Here is a 14,695-nt window from a genome sequence, read left to right as displayed (position 1 = left end):
TAAGAAGTACGATTTGGGGCCAGCAGTTGGCATGATGGCTATATCATTGGACTCCTATGTAGTCGATCGTGGTTTGAATCCCAGACCTGGTGGCTTAAACTCATGCCAGGAGCATGTGCCTACGTGCCCAAGATCCCGAGAGGAGAATGGAGGGGAAGAGATTCTGGCGTGGCCATCCCCTGTAGGGGGTGATTTCTCACTTTCTGTCTCTCTGCCTCTCTCTTTCTGGCAAGCGCACGCGCCCTAGCAAAACAAAACAAAACAAACAAACTCTCAGAAAAAAAAAGAAGTATAATTTTCTGTGTGTCTTGGTCACTGCATTTGTTTCAAGTAAAAGCTCTGTGTTTACTGTGAATGAAACACTTTCCTATCCTCTTTTTTAGGTACTTACTGCCAGAAGAGAGAGCATATCCAGTTCTTTTATTAATTCTAGTAATATTTTATAAGATTATCTTGAGTTTTCTAGGTATAGAGCTACATCATCAACAGAGATAGTTTAGACTCTTTCATCCTTTTTTTTTTTTTAGGTTTTTACCATAGGTCATGCGTGCTCATTGGAGAGACCGAGAAGTCAGTGAGAGGGAATGTGAGAAATCACCCCCTATGGGAAATAGCCATGACACAATCCCTTCTCCTTCATTCTCCTGATATTTGGGGCACACATACATGTGCCCAGTAGGAGTTTCAAGCCACCAGATCCTGGACTTGAACTGTGGTTGACCATGTGGGAGTCTAGCACTTTAGCCACTATGCCGCCTGCTGGCCCCAACTCTTTCAATCTTTACAATAGTTGTTTCATATTCTCATCTCAATGAATTTGTTAGAACCCTGACATAATGTTAAAAAATGTTTATGACTGTCAAGTTCTTGATGTTAATGGGAATGGTTTTAGCATGTTGCCATGTAGGTGAACCCTGGATTGAGCCATATGGAACTGTTGCTTTTTTAAGTCTAAATGAGTTGAACCTTGGTGACTTCATGATTCAATACGAATGCTTGCCTCTGGCTTCCCCACCTATTTTACCTAACACTTGTGTTAGAAATGGCTGCTGAATTTCATGAAGTGTGTTTTTGGCACTCACAGATAGGATCCTATATTTTTCCTTTTTCATGTTACATACACGGTTACACCGGTGACCCAGTGACCTATGCTTCCCAGCCTTCCCACCCCTGCGGAGATCCCCCCATATCGATTGGGTATGCACGCAACTTCAGCCAGTGGAACACTGAACATTAGCAAGCATGATGCAACCAGATTTGATAAGCACTTACCCAGAACAGCTGGTCCTCTTGCAACCGTCCTGCTTAGAAGCTGGGCGCCATGCTGGAAGGAAGCCTGGGCTGTACCACGGAGGGTGAGAGGCCATCTTGCACATTCCAGCTGCAGCCAAATTCCTAGGGGAGACAGCCACCAAGTGACTCAGTTACACCATGAATAGCAGAATTGCCTAGACTTTGAGATAATTTATTATGTAAAAACAGGTCATTGGAAAAGAAAACAAAACTCCAACCAAAAAACCCAGAGAATCAGAAAAAATATGATAGTGCTACATTGTTTTGATAGGTTTTTTGATGCTACACTATTCTTGAATTTTTGAATAAACTCTAAATCATAAAGTTATTATTCTTTAGATTCAATGCTATATTGTGTTAACTGATTTTTTAAAAAAAATATTTGCATTTATGTTTAATTGATTGGTTATATTTTTCTTTTAATACTGAATTATAGAACTTTTTATATTCTTCTATGACCTGGAACTATTTAAATAACATTTTAATGTATCTATTTTTTACAAGTTAAAACTCTGGACCAGCAGATGGCATAGCGGTTACGTCACTGGACTCCCACATGGCTGACTATGGTCTGAGTCCCAGACCCTGTGGCTTGAAAATCATACTGGGTACATGTATGTATGCCCAATATCCTGGGTGGAGAATGGAGAAGGGATTGTGGCATGGCCATTCCTTGGGGAGTGATTCCTCACTTTCCCTCTCACTGTCATTGTTTCTGTCTCTCTCCAGCGAGAGTACACATCCTAAGGCAAAAGCCTCTGGGAAAAACAAAAGTTAAAACTTCATTATGACACCATCTAGTATGAATGTATGGTTTTATATAGGCTTTAAGGTCATTTTTTCTGTATCTTCTATGGTAACTAATGTTTATTTTTCCAGTTCTTTTATAATTAGTTCAGATGTTTGTCCATTTAAAAGATTGTACATTTTCCTTCTTTCTTTCTTTCTTTCTTTCTTTCTTTCTTTCTTTCTTTCTTTCTTTCTTCTTTCTTTCTTTAAAGAGAGATTTGCTATAGGGTGAGTGCACTCACTGGAGACAGAGAGAGACAGAGAGACAGAAAGGAAGAAATCACCCCCTCCAGGGGAGTGGGGTGGGAAGATGGCCATGCCACCATCCCTTCTCCTTCATTCTCCTCTCCAGAATTTAGGCATGCATGCACATGTGCCCGGCATGAGTTCTCAGCTGCCGTGTACGGGACTCAAACTGTGGTTGGCCACGTGGGAGTCCAGTGATTTAACCATTATCCCATCTGCTGGTCCCTATTTTCTTTCTTTTTAAAACTTTAATCCAAGTTTGAAAAAATAAACAAAATGTGCCTGAAAAAAATATACCAGCAACAATAATAGTTGACTAGCAGAGAGTATTTTTAAAGAGTGAATTGAAATCAATAGTACAGAATGGAAATCAACATTTCTTGTCGTGCCTGCAATATGGGCTCCAGGGGGCGCACGTCAGTCCCTGTCAAGGCAGAGTACTGGTATTCTGTTACGATCTTACACATGGGGAATCCAGGGTGGAGAAGGCCAAAAACCTGCCCCAAGTTCCATCAGTAATGAATGGCGGAGCCGGGATTCAAAGCCATCATCTCAGAGGTCCATTGGAGGTGACAACGTGTCATTCAAATAAACGAAAGGGAATAAAAGCAGAGGTGAGTCTCAGCTCTCCGGAGGGCTCCGGTTCTCCGCTCAGCCTCAGTGTGCCGTTTCCCCTGAGTGTAGAACCCAGGTCAGGCGAGGCCTGCCCTTGCCGGATGCTCCAGCACTGGGGAGCCAGCCTGGCAGACAGGTAAGGCTCTGCAGGCAGGTGAGCTGGACAGAGGGACGGGGCTGGTGGCCTGAGGCTGTCAGGGCAGTCCCCCTTGACATACTTCATTTTTGTCCAGGGGGCCATGTTCAGAATGTCACAGGTCACTTATTCTAGGCTCTCTCCTCGGGCCAGGGCAGCTGACATAGCTCCGAAGGCTTTGCTTCCACTCTCTCCTGTCCCCCACCAGTGTGGTAACGGATCACTGTCATGCCCTGAGAGCAGGATGGGACTTCAGATGGTGTCAAAAGATAGAGTGTGGCTGAGAGCCAGCGTCTCTGACTCAAACTCTGGGCCCTCTCCCCACAAAACGCGCAACCCTACCTAGTTTTGCAGGAGGACGGGGTGCTGAAAGGTTAAGAACAGATGGGCTAGGGGCTGGCGGGTGGCATGGTGGTTGCGGGCGCTGGACTCCCACGTAGCCGACCGTGGGTTGAGTCCTGAACCTGGCAGCTTGCTTTCTCACTCCCTACCCCCGACTCTGTCCCTCGCTGGACAAGTTACAACGAATAAATCAATAAATAAAGTTAAATAAAATAATAATTTTTTTAAAGAAGAAAAGAACAGAGGGGTTCTGGTCTTGTTGCTTTCCCTTTCCAACAGCAGTGAAGAGCGAGCCGGTTCCCTTCACCCTGCCCCCGTGGCAGGAAGGCCTCCAGGTACCCTCTCTTTGCAGGGTCGGCCTGGCTGTGAAGTTCAGCCTCTCCCCAGAACCCAGGGCCCCTGGGAGCTGCACCCCCAGACCAGCAGGCCGCAGGCTTTGTCTGTGGAGTCTTGGGAAAGGGCGAGTCACGGCAGATGCTCTGATGCACAGGGAGCGTTTGTTCGACAAGGCGGTCTAAGGCGGTGTAAGGGGCCCTGTTCCCTTCTGCAGCACTAATCTTCAGAACCCGTCTGCTCCTGTCCTGAACCGTCAGCTGAGCGTTTCTGTGTGCGGCGGCCTCTCAGCTGCTCCCCGGGGATGGCGGAGAGCTGGCTGTGAGAGGCCTGCAGCTGTCCCGGGCACAGGAAGCCCACAGCTCCTTGTGAAAGGCGACGGGACTATAAATACTGCACCGAACCGGGCTTCGAGTTCAAAGGAAGTCGGATGTTGTCAAGGTCAGGCTGCAGAGGAAAGGGGGAGCCTTCCCTCTTCCTTCTGGGCCTTCAGTCATCCCGGCTGACCTCCAGGGACGAGCCAAGAGTCCTGAGCACTTCAAGTCCTTCATGTCAGGCGGCAAAGTGCCCTTCCAGCTCCATGGACGTGCGGCTCCAGATGGCCCCTGAGTGACAGCAACTGTGCCTCCAGCTTTTCCAGGCATGGACTCTCCTGGCGCTGTCTGTCCACCAGAGACGGCCTCTTCCTCCTTTCCATCCATCTCAATCTACTCCTTCTTCAGGCCTGTGCTAACCCTGCCCACCTGGAAACTTCCAGACCATGGCTAATATCGACACGCACAGCTCCTCTTCATCAGGTGCCAACCACCCGCAGGCACTTGACAAACCGTACCACATGTGAGTCCGTCAACAGGCCTGCAGGGCAAGTATGGCCACCCCCGTTATGGAGGGGAGAGGTTGAGACTGACAGGGCTAATGAAGTCTCCTGAGGTCACGGGCTGAGAAATGGCAGGAGAGCAGGTCCCGTCTGCTGGCCTCGAAGCCGCCATGTTGACGCCGCTGCCTCACACACCCACCCGTCCACCCAGCCACCACCACACTGTCTGTCCGCCCATCAGCTCCACCTCACACACACAAATGCCTGCACATGACAAGACGGCTCTCTCCCTCCCTCAAAGTCCTGTGGCGCTCGGTGACTGCAGCCATGTTCCCAGTCAGCCCGCAGCGTGGTCCTTCCCCTTTACCCAGCAGGGAGTACTTCCTTAGACTGGAATACTAAAGACAGAGACCAGGTGTCCCTCGCAACGTCTAGACAGCCCAGTGCTTTGGGGAGACCGAACCCTCATTCTGCTTCGATGGGCCTCCATATCCCTGGGAAACCGAGCCAGGAAGCAATGTCTTTAGGTGACCAGGCTGAGAGGCCATCAAAGATAAGACAATAAATGAAGGGCCTCTTGCCAGAGTCCTAAGCCAGTGTCTTTTGGAACCCAAAGGAATCCCACTTCATTATTATTTATTTTATTTTTTAAAGCTTTTATTCATTTCTCCCATGATCATGAGAGACAGAGAAAGAGAGACAGTACCCCAATAGGGTCCTGACACTCTATCCACCCTGGGATCAGCCAGCTGCATGTGCTCAGAACACTCAGGGAAGCCTACTGGAAACTATTCCATGTGGGAACCCCACTTTAAAACTCTCAAAACTTTTTGCCAGGGATACACAGTTACCATAAAACAATCCTATAGTGAACATGGAATGTCAGCCTTGAGACTGAAATCACAGGAAATGTCACGTTCAGTTTCCTAAGCAACCGTAATTCTTTTCTTGCCGTCCTGCCCGCTGCTCTGTATGACAGTGGGATCTCTGATGAAATAGAAAGCCAAAGTACTCATCCCCAACCTCCAACGGAGATTTGTAAATAGCTCCTGGAGACCCTGGTGTTTGTAGTACAAAGATAAGAAAATCCATGGGAGCTGTCTAAACCCAGATCTGTGCCTGTGCACAGCTGAACAGACGAGCATTGTATGCACAATCCCCTGTGCACACAGACGCTGTGAGTGGAACGCCGCGGTCCCCACCTGCACCCCTAGTTGTCCTCTCTGGTCACAGTCAAACTTCATGGGTTATTTTCACGGCGCTGCACCGTGATCGCCTGATTCCTGGAACGCTTCCTTCACTGGCCCGAGAACTTCAAGAGCCGTAGCTCGTCATCGCCTCATCGCCGTGGGGATAGCCGACGCCCCCGGTGAGGACTGTCTCTCTGCTCTCCAGGCCTTCCTGACTCAACCCTGCCCAAACAGTCCTGGGAGGCAGGTGCTCTTGCAATTCTCAGGTGTCACTGGCTTCTCTGAAGTGCCTCGCATAGTTCAGCAAGGTCTATCTTGTTGTCAATGCGCTTTTACTGAAGAAAGTGAAGGAGGGGGCGGAGAAGAAAAAGCTACTTGGGAGAAATATTAAGCAATCCCATTTTTTTTCCCTTTAGTGCAAAAGAACGTGTCACCTCCAGAACTGAATCGTATTACATATGATAGCCATGCCATACCAAAATAAGAGCCGGAGTGGATGGGGGATAAAAGGCAGCCTGGCCTGGATGAGAACTGGCCTCTCATAGGCGGGAGACCTTGGAGAAGGCCGCTTACCCCTCTGAGCCACGGTTCTAACACGTGGGCAGTCGGGTGATAATTCCCTTCTTTTGGGGCTGGGAGAACTTGGGAGGATAATAGCACAATGTCTAGTGTGGGTGACGTGAAGTGCGGTTGAAGGAACCGTGGCTGTCACTGCCAATATCTTCATGGTCAGCATCCCCCTGTCATGTTAGAGAGGAATACAAGCGAGGCTTTAGCCTGAATTTATGTCAAGGCAGTTTGTGATCCTCTAAAATTAATTAGCCAGCGTCCCCTAGGGCAGAGAGCTATTTCTTCTGCTGTCATAAATTCAGGAAGTATTAGAAAATGAGCTCGCTATCTAAGAGGTACAAAGATATCCAAAGGTGTCGCTGTGGTCTAGGGTTAAGATCTTCTGTGTTCAGGAAGATTCATGGGTCCCAGCGTAGACTGGGATGACCAGGGAACTGCTGTTCTGGGTCAGGAGTCAGCACCTTTGTGCAGGCTGTGGCTCCTGGGTGGCTGGAGGCCAGCTAGCTCTGCAGACAGGGCAGAGCAGAACTAGAACGCTCTGAGCTGGCCCCAGGCTGCAGCAGCTGAGCACCAGACATGGGAAGCCAGAGCCCACATGCTTGACTGTGGTTCAAATTCCAGCTCCAGCAGCTCAAGAAACTCACCAGGCACATGTACGTGATGGGATAGAGGAATGGAGGAAAAGCACTGCAGCGTGGCTGTGCCTTATTGGAAGGCTCTCTCTCAAAAAACAAAAAAAAAACAGGGACCAGCAAATGGCCTCATGGTTACATCACTGGACTCCCACATGGCTGTCTGCAGTTCAAGTCCCTATCCTGCGCTTAGAAACTCACGCCAGACACGTGTGTGTGTGCATGCCCAATATCTTGAGAAGAGAATGGAGGAGAAGGGATTACGCCATGGCTATTCCCCCAGGGGGTGGGATTTCTCCCTCTCTCTGTCTTTCTCTGTCTCTCCAGTGAGCACACATGCCCTATAGCAAAAGTCTCTCAAAATCAAACAAATAAGCAAAAACACCCAAAAATAATAAAGAACGATAGAGCCCTTGGAAATGTCTCTGGGGTATATCAAAAGACAAATGATGAAATGATTTGGGGATGCCCATAACAAAGTTTTCTATTGTGTTTTAGGTTGTGACTGAGTGGTTTGCCAAGGTATTTGCAAGTCCAGAATATTCCAGTAGCCTGGAGGAACAAGACCATGAGGACAGTCATGACCTAGGCAGAGGCTGGACCTCCTCCAAGTGCCTCAAGGGGAGTCTCCAGATGACTTTGGGTTGGGGAGATAAGACATATAGATGATGCTTTAAATGCCTTCCCAGTGCTGGACTTCCAGAACACAGAGACAGTTGCACATACTCGGTCTCCAGGAATGTTTCCCAGGGCACCCACTGCGGGAAACCCAGGGGAATCTGTAGGGATCCCTGGTGAAGGCTCTGACCCTCTCTGTCACCAGAGCCTTTGGCTCAGCCTGGGCAGAGAAGGGACAGCGGTTGTCTCCTCTGGCTCAGCTTAGTGTGGGTGAGTCCATGCAGGTGAGTCCTTCCACACTCAGGAAGGGTGATGAAGGAGTCTTATTAGGATGGAAAACTGGAGAGACGATTGAAACCAAAGCCACCGAGTGGCTGAAAATTACAGTAACGTTAGCACAAAGGGCTGAATTCTTTTTTTCTTTTTCTTTTTTTTTTTGGAGAAGTTTTTTTGCTATAGGGCACGTGCGCTCACCAGACAGACAGAGAGACAGAAAGCAAGAAATCATCCCCCAGGGGGGATGGCCATGCCGCAATCCCTTCTCCTCCATTCTCCTTTCAGGATCTTGGGCACGCACACACACGCTCCCGGCGTGAGTTTAAACCACCAGGTCTGGGACTCGAACCACGGTCGACTACATGGGAGTCCGGCAACATAGCCATTACGCTAACTGCTGGTCCCAAGGGCTGAATTCTTCAGCTCCTGTCAACTTGGCTCTGACTGGTTCCCAGGTGACCAGCATAGACGCTTGAAGGAAGCTTCCCAGAGATGGAAACTTCTAGAAAGTATGCCCCAAGAACATTTCCGCATGGCCGGTCAAGCCATACACCTTAGGGAAGCATAAGCAGCACTCATTTCTCTAAATTCCAACCGGTGACGAAGGCTCCTTCTCACCTTACTCACCCCGCCCCCACACCCGTCTTCTCTTCCTCCACCTAGCTCTTATTCTGACACGGTATTGCCAGTCTTTACACTTCAATTCAAAAAGCATGCCTGCTTAATTTCTCAGAGATGACAAGTTCTTTTACCTAAAAGGGAAAAAGAGGATTGGCCAATATGTCTACCAATAGCTTTTTAAAAAAACTTTATTTACGTGCTTTTAAATCTTGGAATAAAAAGTTCCAAATCGCTCTGATCTTCCTGATCGATTCAAAAGTGTTCCAAGAGACCTTCAACCCCAAACAGACCGTTTTCCCTCATGCCTTTCAGGAGAAGGTGTTTCTCTAACGCATGGTTGGTCTTTGTCAGTAATCGGCATCTAGAATCACCACTCTCCAAGTCCTTAATTAAACCTTCACGTTGAAAACTACGTGGTAAGACTCTTTGTTCAAAATACCAAGAGAAAGTTTAAGCAGGCTCCTCTTGTTGCTGTACCAACGCCAGTTTTCCATAATCTGACCTTCACTTGACATCCTTGGGCCAGAACCTCCCCTCCAAGCCCTGTATATATTTTTATAACCTAGATGCACAAGATGACGACAGAGGATTATCTTCGGTCATTAAAGATGTTGGAACATTCTTTATTATAAATGGAAAAAATAGCCCTGCGGTTAGTTATGATCCGAGTTTGAAGCTGACTTGGGTTGTCTTTTGTTGTCACAAGGTGTGGTCTCCAACTGCAGGGTTATAAGTACCTATGCTTTTTAGGACCAATATTTAAAAGCAGATTAGATACATGACTCACACGATCTGTAGTCAAATTTTGCAATGGAGTTGAGAGTCATACGTGAGCATAAAAAATTCAGATATACTCTCCCATGAAAAAAACTACCTGTATTCTCTTTCCTGAAAAAAACGATATATCTTTTCTAATAAAAACTTACGGATGGAGCCAGCAGGTGGTGTGGTGGTTAAGGCGCTGGACTCCCATATGGTAGACCACAGTTCAAGTCCTGGACCTGGCAGCTTAAAATATATGCTGGGTGTATATACATGCATGCTCAAAATCCTGAGAGGAGATGGAGGCGAAGGGATTGATGTGTGGCCTTCGCCCCTGGGGGGTGATTTCTCATTTTGTCTTTCTCTGTCTCTTCAGCGAGAGTACAAGCCCAATAGCAAAAATATCTCTCTGAAAAAATAACATTACTGATACAAAGTCTTCAGGACATATGCTCTATTTTATTCTTCTTTGATTTTTTGTTTGTTTTTGGGGAAAAAAAATCAATATTTTAACCTGCACCTGCTTCTCCCCCACGATATGGCTAAATGGTCAGTTATAAGGAAGCCTGGCAGAGCTATAAGACGCCAATGTCAAAAGAAATTTGGTGTGACAATAAAGCTCCTGGTTAAAGCTTTTCTCCTTATGCTTAGAATGTACAATGCTAGACTGAAGACAAAGATGCAAAACTGTGTAAGTGATTAAGTGTCTCACAACACTCGGATGTTTGACCACTGACATAAGACCCATTACCCTTTCCCTTTTGGTCTCAGGTGTGGACAAGATGATGAGAAAGCCCAGGTGCACACTCTGCTGGCCCCAGTGGGAAATTCAAACCCTGCAGGCTCCGATCTGTGTGCGGGTCCCTCACTCCAACCCTCCCCTCTATAACTAGTTTCCTCTCCCTGCTCCTATCTGTCGGAATGTCTGAGGGTCCTGTCCTGCTCCCCTCAGAAAGCCTTATTACGTGAGCTAGTAACACCTTCCATACTCTCTTGGTGTGAGTGGAGGGGTGGGAGGAGGGCTAGAGGGGAAGGAGGAGGGGTGGAGGGGAGGGACATCATTGGTTCCAATGTCTGAACTGAACTTTGGCTGCAGGGAGTCCATCTGGCCTCTGCAAGGTGATTACAACAGTGATCACCATTAAAAATATGATCCTGGGACCGCAGATGGCATAATGGTTATGTTGCTGGACTCCCACATACTCGACCATGGTTCAAATCCCAGACGCAGTGGTTTAAAAGTTCATGCTGGCCATGTGTGCATGTGTTCCCCAAATCCCAAGAGGTGACTGAAGGAGAAGGGATTGCGGCATGGCCATCCCCCCTGGGGGGGTGATTTCTCGCTTTCTGTCTCTCTCTGTTTTTCTGGTGAGCTCATGCACCCTTATAGCCTAAACCTCTCAAAAGAGAAAAAAAAAAATCAGGCCTCATATGATCTGTTTCCCTTTCTTTAAAAAAAATAAAAAGGAAGCATAAGGTCATGAAAGTAAGCTTCACTTTAAGGACAGTCCTAATCTAATCTTTGAAACTATTTGTATCTAAGTCAACACAGAAATGCATTTCTGCCAAGAAAAACCCATCACAGGACTTACGGGCTGAACTGAACTCCAAATCTCGAACCGTTTGAAAATGTTCATTAAAAATGTATTAACATCAGCCAACTGTATTTGGCGTTCCCCATTGAGCAGATTTTTCCCTCAAGGAGGATTTGTCCTGGGCCACAGATTTCCTTTCGGATAGATGGGGTGGGGAGGAGACCCAGATGGCTACATGCCAGGCACTCGGTAGAAGATGCTTTCTGTCCTCAGAGCTGCAGGGACCGCCGCGTGAGGTCGCAGAAGTAAGCGGCTGCAGAGCTGATGTTCGGAACCAAGCGGTCTGACTCGAAAGCCCCGCTTTGTGACCCAACTGCCCCTTACCTCTGGAGGGCCCCATTTCAGCCTGGCTTAAAAGGAACAAATCGTGATCTCACTAGAGCGGAGCTCCTCTGTGAGCCTACCCCAGAACCACCTGAAGAGCCTGTTCAAACAGAAGGCCAGATGGGACCACAGGGGTTCTGACCCAGCAGGTCTGGATTGGGCCAGACTATTCTAACAGGGTTCCAGGTGGCACTGCTGCTGCTGCTCAGGGCCACACTGAGAACCTGGGCTGAGCCCCGACACCTTCACTCTGGCCTTTGCAAGGCACAAGGTTCAAGGCCCGGACCCCTGAGGCTGTGAGAGTTCCTCTACTCCCTAGGAGGCTTAGGGCTCCCAGAGGGCCCCCGTGGCCTCCTGCACCTTCCAGTCTCATGAGAACTCATCTGCACAAACCGAGTTGTTTCTCGGCTCGTCAGGGATTTCCCTCCAGAGTTCCTGACTTCCTCCCTTGTCTTCTGTCGGCTAATTAGCTACCCCGTAGGTGAAGTTTCGTGAGGCTAATTGCTCACTTACCAGCCAGGAAATTCCTTCTCTGTGTCAGCCTTCCAAAGCCTGCGTTTATAGCATCCCCAAGGGAGGGGTTCTTAGGCTGCAGGAAGTGGAGAGCGGAACTCCAGTCTGCTTGCATTAGTCGTGGGAGACCAGCAGCCCATCCCGAGAGAGGCTGACAGATTCGCCCTGGGTACTTGGCTCCTTGCTGGTGGGGACAGTGGTCTCAGGGAGGCTGTTGAGCCACCTCCTGTGGGAAATGAAGCTCTCCCTCTGCAGTCCTTTGGGGAGCGAGGGGGATTAATTACCCTCTGATGCAATCAGTAGAGAAGAGAAACCTGCTTGGTCTCTGAGCGCCCTTCTCTTTTAGGGCCTAGAGTGGGTTTCCCTTAAATGGTGAGAAACTGGCAGGAAATTAGAGTCTCCAGAATGGGGAGGGGGTATTCTTCTGCAGAGTAAATAGGTTTTGATGACCAGTTTTATCTGACATGTAGCGAAATGCTTTGTTAAGCAGTACCTAGAAAAATGTCAGTAAAGAAGCCCAAGTTAAAAAAAAAAAAAAAGTAGAGGCTAGTATTTAAAGAAGCCCCCTACTTACTTTCACAACAGATGTCCTCAGGACGCTTTCCCCATCCTTTCCCGTCCTTCCTTCCTCCTGTCAGACGTAGAGGTGTGAATTGGCTTGCTCTGCTACAGAGGTTTACTTGTTTTTTTTTAAGCGGTTTTTGCTATAGGGCGCATGCGCTAGCCAGAAAGCCAGAGAAAGACAGGCACATGTGTGTGCATGCCCAAAATCCTAAGAGGAGAATGGAAGAGAAGGGATTTTGGTGTGGCCATCCCCCCTGGGAGGCAATTTCTTGTTTTCATCTCTCTGTCTCTCTGGTGAGCGCACATACCCTATAGTAATATATTCATTTATATATTATTTATAAATGAATAAACATCGTTGGGAGAGCATTATTCTCCTACCAAAGAAAGGAAGGCTCCATTACTCTAAGAAAGACATGTTAGAATTCTTTTTTTATTTTTGAGAGTTTTGGGTATAGGGCGCATGTGCTTGCCAGAAGACAGAGACTGAACAACAGAAAGTGAGAAATCACACTCCAGGGGGGATGGCCACGCTGCAATCCCTTCTCCTCCAGTCTCCTCTTGGGATCTTGGGTATGCATACACACAACCCAGCGTGAGTTTAAGCCACCGGGTCCAGGACTTGAACCACGATCGACTACATGGGAGTCCAGCGATGTAGCCATTACGCCATCTGCTGGTCCCAGACATGTTAGAATTCTATTTCCATAAGGAGTACTGTCTCTTCCCACATTGGTTATGGAAAAAGCAACATACACTGAATGTCAATCACAGAACCTTCTTCAGGGTAAGCATTTAATGTTTGTTGAATAACATACGAACATCACATATCTAAGAAAAAAAATTAAGAATGAAGAATAGTCAAAAAAGTAATACAAGATTTTTCTAATTAACATGACAAAGGCATTGACAACACTTGAAGACAACTACTTAAGTTAAAGAAATTATTTTAAGAAGTCGTTTGGATGATCAATAATGTAAAACTTCTCCAATCAATCTTCACTGTAAGTCAGTATCTCTTCCCACCTCCTTCTAAATCTATCTTAGTTCCTCTTACTGTTTTATACCTTAATTGGCCAAATATTACACTGATGTGTAGTTAAAAATATTCGTTACATTTATTCAAGAAAGAAGTACATTTCATTTAAAATTAAGTAAACCACAATGTTTTTATATTCAATTGTAGGTTCTCAATGGTAAATAAAGAAAATAAAATGAAATGAAAGACTTCAGGTTTGCAAAAAAGGAGTAAAATTATCTTTATTTACAGCTTTACATAATGTATATGTAGAAAATCCTAGGGACGCTACAGAAAAGATAGTAGAAGTTGTATGTTTAGTAAAGAACCAGGATGTAAGGTCAATATGAAAATTCAATTGTATCTGGATATATTAACAATAAATTATTGGAAATTGAAATTTAAAACGCCATTTATAATAACATCCAACGTGAAACAAGTAGGACTAATTTTAACACAATGTGTAAGAGCTATGTGTTGGAAACTAAAAAATACTTCTGAATGACATTAAAGCAGACCTAAATAAGCAGATAGGTATACCATGTTCAGGAACTGAGACTCAATATTCTCATGGTATCCGTGATCTTCAAACTGATCATCTAGTCAATGCTCCCTTAATAAAAGCTCTAGGAGGCTTTTTTTCCTTGATGCAAATGGAAAAGCTGATTCTGAAAGTTATTTAGATGTACAAATAACCTAGGATAGCCCAAAATAATTTTGACATAGGTGAACAAGGCTAGAGGACACTACCTGATTTCAAGACTTCCTATAAAAAAAATACAAAAATCAAGACATGATTGAACTAAAGACAGACATAAATCCATGGAATGGCATAAAAAATCCTGTAACCAGCCTCTCTCTCTCTCTCTCTCTATATATATATATGTGTGTGTGTGTGTGTGTGTGTGTATGTGTGTGTATGGTCAATTGATTTTAGACAAAGTAAAAGGGAGAGAACAGTATTTTCAGCAAATGGTGTATATTCATATGTGAAAACATGAACCTCAACCTTTAATTGCACCATCCACAAAAATTAACTTTTTTTTAAAAAAAGGATCAAAGGTCTAGAAGTAGGTGCTAAATCTATAAAGTTCATAGAAGAAAACATAGAAAAAGTTTTTGTGGCGTTGAGTTACACAGAGATTTCTTAAGACACAAAAAATATAAAATGTAAAAGAACAGAATGGATAGACTGGGCTTCAAGGAAACTAAAACTTTTGCTCTTTAAACGATAGTTGAGAAGGGGCCAGCAGGTGGCAGAGTGGTCATGTAGCTGGACTCCCATGTGGTTGTCTGCAGTCTGAGTCCCGGACACGGTAGCTTCAAACTCAAGCTGGGCGTGTGTGTACGCATGCCCGAAGTTCCAGGAGGAAAAAGGGTTGTGATGGTATCCCCCTAGGGGTGATTTCTCACTTTCTCTCTCACTGTCTCTGCCTCTCTC

The sequence above is a fragment of the Tupaia chinensis genome, unplaced genomic scaffold (assembly GCF_000334495.1).
Source record: "Tupaia chinensis unplaced genomic scaffold, TupChi_1.0 Scaffold000426_1, whole genome shotgun sequence".
NCBI classification, from domain to species: Eukaryota; Metazoa; Chordata; class Mammalia; order Scandentia; family Tupaiidae; genus Tupaia; species Tupaia belangeri.
The sequence above is the reverse complement of the archived record's forward strand: the minus strand, read 5'-3'. Positions refer to the sequence as shown.